Source organism: Camelus ferus, chromosome 23 (assembly GCF_009834535.1).
Source record: "Camelus ferus isolate YT-003-E chromosome 23, BCGSAC_Cfer_1.0, whole genome shotgun sequence".
Lineage (NCBI taxonomy): Eukaryota > Metazoa > Chordata > Mammalia > Artiodactyla > Camelidae > Camelus > Camelus ferus.
In genome coordinates, this window is record NC_045718.1 from 26028361 (window position 1) to 26034376 (window position 6016).

The following is a 6016-nucleotide window of genomic DNA, read 5'->3' on the forward strand; positions in this document are numbered from 1 at the left end:
GAAGGCACAGAGCGATGCGTGCATATAGGCAGTGTGAAGTCAGCTTTAAGTGGTAGCACTTATTTTTAGAGTCAGTCATAGTGTTCCGGTCCACTTGGACAGGAAATATATATCAAAAATTCAATACTCACCGTGATAATATCATAGTAAGTAACTCATTGATCTTAGTTTGAGTGTAATAGTTTGCCAGGTCAGGATCCAGTCATGAAGACTATTATCTAACTCTGGAGCTAAGTTTGACTTGTAGAGTCTTATTGGCTTGGTGTGATATGCATGAAGGCAGTGTCGGGCTGGAGCTGGCACCTGCAGGCCTGTGAAGAGCAATTGTGCACATCTCTTTCCAAATCTATGTTCAGTGACTTCAGGCTGGTACCTGGAAATCAGCAACGGTGGGAGTATTTACACTGTGGAAATCAGCAAACACTACAGATGTGGGATCCCTCTCCCCATCATCTCTCCCCTCCAAGAGCTGGTGGTTAAATATTCACCAGACATCACTGCATATAGTAAAAGGAAGGCTCACTTTACTGCTTCATTACGATACAATAGTCCTATCTCATCAAAATATTAGTTCCTGTGTTGCATAGATGTGGCTGAAAACTAGCATGTGGTTTATCTGGCTGGAAGATTTGCTCCTGATAAAAATGAACAAGCAAGCAAGACACTCTCTGGAATATTCTATTGATAAGGATATTAAGTTAGCTATAGCATTTATCTTGCCTGTCCCTATGCAGGGGAATCAGTAAAAGAAAGGAGGAAATATGATTGCCATCACCAGTGTCACCTTTGCTTCCTGAGAGCTGATGTCAGGCGCCGCACACTGGGGTTCCATCCCTGTGTGTACACAAGATGTCTTTTCTCAGGACCTCGTGTCACTACATGGCCCATTTAGCGCCTTACTGTTTGCAATTTGGTTTTTATCGCTTCCATTTTCTTTGAAAATAAACTCAGAGATTCACAGATGTGCCACTATCCTGTTAGCATATAACACTTTAACGATCTTCAGCAATACCCGGGGCTCCAATCTTTTAAGTTTCTTATGCAAAACTCGAAGGCATTTGGAATTAATAGAGGCAAAAGGTCGGAATCTGGGGATGGAATGGCCACAACAGATAAATCAGAATTCATCAGTGCTTTAAGAATTATCTGATAAAAAAAAAAAAAAAAGAACTACGATTGTATTTGACTTCCAAGAATTAAACAAACTGCCCTTGGAGGTGGATGCGAGGAGGACTGAAGGCAGGTGATGGTGTGAAGACCACCAGGGACCCGTGATCAAGGTTTATTTCACCTAGAGGCCATTCTCAGGAAGGGAGACCTGATGTCGCGTGTAGGTTTGTCTGAAGTTCAACAAGCAGCTCTCCTCCCCGTGGATCCCACTGGAAACAAGTGCAAACAGTGTGTCTTCACCGACGGCTCCCAGAGCATGTCCCCAGCTCAGGCATCCTTAGTCACTGCAGTGGGTAGTTTGGGACTTGTGTTACATGCAAGAACAAAAGGATTGTTTTTCAATTTTGCAAAGCTGAGCCTTGAAATTTAAGGATGGTGAAATGGCTTTTATCTCTTCCACTCCTTTCTAGAAAACCTGCATTTCTCTTTTTTTTTTTCTAAATTTTGTCTCATTTGCCTTCTCATGTGTGATGTTTGGCACATGCCATCTTCTCTGTAGGTTCTTGTATGTATCTTGTCTGGTGTGTGTTGTGGGGCAGGGGAGAAGGTCATATTCATTTTATAGCCCCAGTACCACTAGCATAGGATTGTGTTCTGTGCTCATGAACAGTGTTAACATAAGCTTCCTGTTTACCTTTTTTTGGAGACCTTTATCCATCTATTATTAATTTAATAAATATGTGAAGCACATGGAATTAGAATGAGGTCTATGTATGCATTGAATTCGTAAAAAAAAAATTGTTCTAGGTCCTCTGGCTATTTTTAGTTTTCAAAGACAGTTTACTTATTATTTAGATTATTACAGCCATTATATGATTTATTATTGTTTTAAGCATCTAGCATTCTGCTTGGCATAGAGTTGATTCTCAACAAATACGCATGTCTTTCCCACTCCTCTAATACCCTCAGATGTTTAGTTGAGTTTGTTCTCTGATTTTAGATATCCTCTGGACCACCTTAGTTGCATGTATCTACAGACAGAAGGTGCTGAGCACACGCACAGCCTGTATCTACTGCACCACCACCTCCACCAGCCCTTGTTTATGGCCATGTGTGGCTCCAGCCTAGAGGCAGTGAGTGTGGTGTGAAGGCTAGATCATGGGTTCTGGGGTCAAGTGATCTGTTTGCTTGCTCTGTCACTAATTTGTTTTACTTTCAATAAGTTTGTTGACTCTCTCAGTCTCAGTGTCCTCATCTGTCAAATAGGACTAACTAAGAGGGATTAACATATTAAAATGTAAATATTTAATATTAAAACATGATGGATTAAAGTAGATGATGTAGGTAAAAGCCTTAGCACTTCGTTATAAATGACAGTTGTGCTTAGCATTACTTTGAGAAGGTTTCTGTTGAGAAGCCAACTCACTGAGGATGGCACATTTCCCTGTCCCCTCAGCTTGGTGCTCCAGAGGCATAAGGGATGATGTGGCTGGAGATCCATTAAAAGAATCGAAGGCTTCAAAATTTGAATTCAAAGTCTTTTTCCTCTTCGTGTTCTGTGGCCCCTCCTTGGTTCCCAGAACCCCTCTGCTTGGAATTTACTTCCTTCTCTGTCCTGTAATTCCCTTTCCTGCATCCTGCGTACACGCACCTGGGTCACCCCACCCAGTTCTCTTCTAGCCTCATAGTTCTACAAGGTTTGAAAATACTTCTGCCATCCTTCCGTGGAAAATCTATTGTCTCTACCTTTGACGATTTCCAAATGTGTATCTGCACTGTCTCAGCTAAGCTCTGGGTCAGCCTCGGGGGAGAGGTGCTTCTGGGGATGTAGGATACAGACCCCACCACAAGTGGACTTTAATGGGCAGTCACAATTCATAAGCTTTCTCCCTTGGAAATAATATCAGTGAGTAGAAGGTACAAGGAGATGGTCTTCAGAAATTTCCACATTCAAAGATGAATTTGGCAGAGGGAAAGCAGTAAATTCCCCAGCACTGAAAATATTAAGCACAGGCTGAGAGACCACTGCTGTACAGATTTAGAGATTGGAAGGAAGAGTCAAGGAGACAGCTGAACCCAAGATACCAAGATTCTATTAACATTTCATGTTATTTTGGCATTATGATTATTACAATATTTTAAAGTTCAGAAGTTTTAGACAAAAGTGGGACAGTCTGTCATACACACACAGACACACAGACAGACACACACTCTTCGTCCATACTTGGAACTCCTTTTGCAGATTAAATAAGGTTGCAATAAAAAACTCCAGTGAAGCCAAGACCTTCCAATTTTATTTTTGAGAAGAGCACTCCAGAACAATCAGGGCAAGCTCAGAGATTAGCTGTAGTTCTTCATTTAGTTAATCCTGTTTTTCTTGCAAGAAGCAGTTTTGCCACTTCCTTTGGAGACTGAGCAAGTACATTTGTTAATAAAAATAGACTTTGCACCTTCCTCTTGCAAAAGTCCACTGCTGTAAGCCAACTTGATTTGAATGACAGGAATCTGCTCAAGTTGTGAATGGACCCAATAAACTGGAACACTCTTACCTGGGAGAAAAGAGAAATCCCAACGTTGAGTGCATATTTGGAATCAGACTGGTCTCCTGAGAATAGTGTAAATGCTTTATTATTCTGTCTTCAATTTAAACATAGCTTTCATTTGACACTTGAATCTTTATTCCCAGGGCTTCTTAAGTCTTCTACAATTTTCCTGCAGAATATGACTTAGAAAGACTCATTGCATACTTGCTGGGTACAAGGCACTACGATAAGCCTTGGGGGAAAGAGAAAAATCAGAAGCAGAAAGTTGAATAAGACATGGTTCCTGCCTAAAGGGCTTTAAAATCTACTGGGAGAGGAAGTAATGGCTAATGCTGTCAGTTATTGAGATTTTTTTTATTGATTTAACATACTTTAACCAAGAAATGTAAAGAAAAGAATATTGAAGAAAAAATTTCTTAAGGAGGGAAAGGGGAAGGAATAAAATCAAAATGCTAATGATCATTGTATTAGAGCACTGAGATTCAAAGTGATTCATTTTTCTTTTGCTGTTTCCACATTTCCTTGAATAAGATTATAATTCCTTATCATGCATGAAAATACATATAAGTTTAAAAATTATTCTAGAGTATTTTCTTACTACCTAAAACATAGCTATCATGTCTTTAGTAAGAGAATTTGCCATGAGGGACAAGGAACTATAAAGTCGAAATCAAAATCAATACGAATAGAATTTACAAATATAGTGACTTCCATGTGGTTCTGTATACACACACACACACACACACGTATATGGATATATAGATGCATACGAAACACATATTCATCTCACACACGTACGTGTGTGCACATACATGTATATGTACATACATATATTCATTGCCAACTCTAGAATGTTCTTGAACATTCTAGATGGATGTTTTGGGTTCTGTCCTTTGGTTCTTTTTTTATCCTAATGATTGAAAAGACAGCAAATGACCAACTCCCACCTTCTACTTTTACTAATACTAGTAACTGTGGTGGAAAGTAAAGAGCACCTGACTGGTGAAGCTTAGTTCTGAGTTCAGATCCTGACTCTACCCTGAGCTACTCCCTGTCTGTGCATGTGTGAGTGTTCGCTGGTGGAATGGAAGAGTCAGTCAGATCACTGCAGATACCCATAAAGGCCAATCTATTGCCTGGGTTAGGAATGAAAAGAAGACATTGATAAGAAGTACTTTGACCTCTCTTGACCTTAGAGGAAGTCTTTGGAAATATACACCATCCACTCTCCAAGCTCTTTGTGGATGAAGGCTCTGAGACCAACATACTCCAAGCTCCAGACTGCTTGTTCATCAAATTCTGACTGTCCGTTGCCCGTCAACCTGCTCCACCTGCTTCATAGAGGGCATTTCCATGGCACGGTTATACCAAAGATTGGGTGGTGACGATAATAGCTACTAAAAATAGCTATTTGTTAAAAGGCTGTCATGAGCAAAGTTCTTACCTCCATCCTCTTTTTTAATTCTCACGAGAGTCCTCCTAGTTAGCTGTTGTTTTCTTTATTCTGCAAATGTGGAAATGAGGTTCAGAGAACCAAGTAACTCACTCAAGGAGGGCCAGTTAATGAGTGAAAGATTGGCATATCAATTTAACATGGTGCAGCATTCCAGAAGGACCAAGGACAGACTGACCCCATGGATAAAAAATGATGCCAGAAATGGCTGGTGTTAGGGTTCAAGGAGGACTCTGCACTGGTGTGATCTGATTTTCTCCTTGCCAAATGACCTTTATTTTAAGGAAAGAGGCCATGCTTATCGTATAAACAGAAGAGGGCAGGAGATGGAGAGGCAGGGGACACCCTTGCAAGATGTGAGCTTTTGGCTAACTAGAACCAAAACTTAAATTACTGAATACAGATTTCCACATAAAGTTAGTAAGGTCCATTTTGAGAGCCACACTTGATCATATGCTTACATTTTTCTCTTTTTGCTCCAGGGACTTCAGAGTCTTCTGATTTCAGTACACCCTAATCCCTCTCTTCCATTTGCACCAGAACCTAGTGAGACTTAAGGCAGTTGTGAGTATCAAAATAGAACATTAACTGATAAAATTACTTAGAAGATTTGAAAGAGTAAAGGACAGCAGAGGAGAATGAAATGTGAGGAATTCTTTAAAAAGAGTTCAGTACCTCCGATCCTGTATCTAACATGGGTCCCTGAGGTGCTTTGTCCTGCCATCTACCCTCTCTCAGCATTAAAGGAGGCTGTTACAAGTACAGAGGCAAAGACTGCGTTAAACTCCACAGGGGAGCTCTGTGGGGAGCCCAGGGGACTCCGCAGGGAGTGCTGCCCCCACCCCCATGCTAAGGTGGCCAGTGGAGGCTGGAACTCCAGGTGATGGGCTGGACTTCTCTACCTAATTCC

General features: G+C 40.9%; 1 long non-coding RNA gene across 1 annotated transcript; it reads right to left on the reverse strand.

The window, feature by feature from the left end:
• Positions 1-3382: 3382 nt before the first annotated feature.
• Positions 3383-5178, reverse strand: LOC116659316. Its single transcript, XR_004314633.1, has 2 exons — positions 5098-5178; positions 3383-3659 (listed from the first exon to the last, which is right to left on the reverse strand). It is a non-coding gene; the product is annotated as an uncharacterized LOC116659316 (long non-coding RNA).
• Positions 5179-6016: the final 838 nt, after the last annotated feature.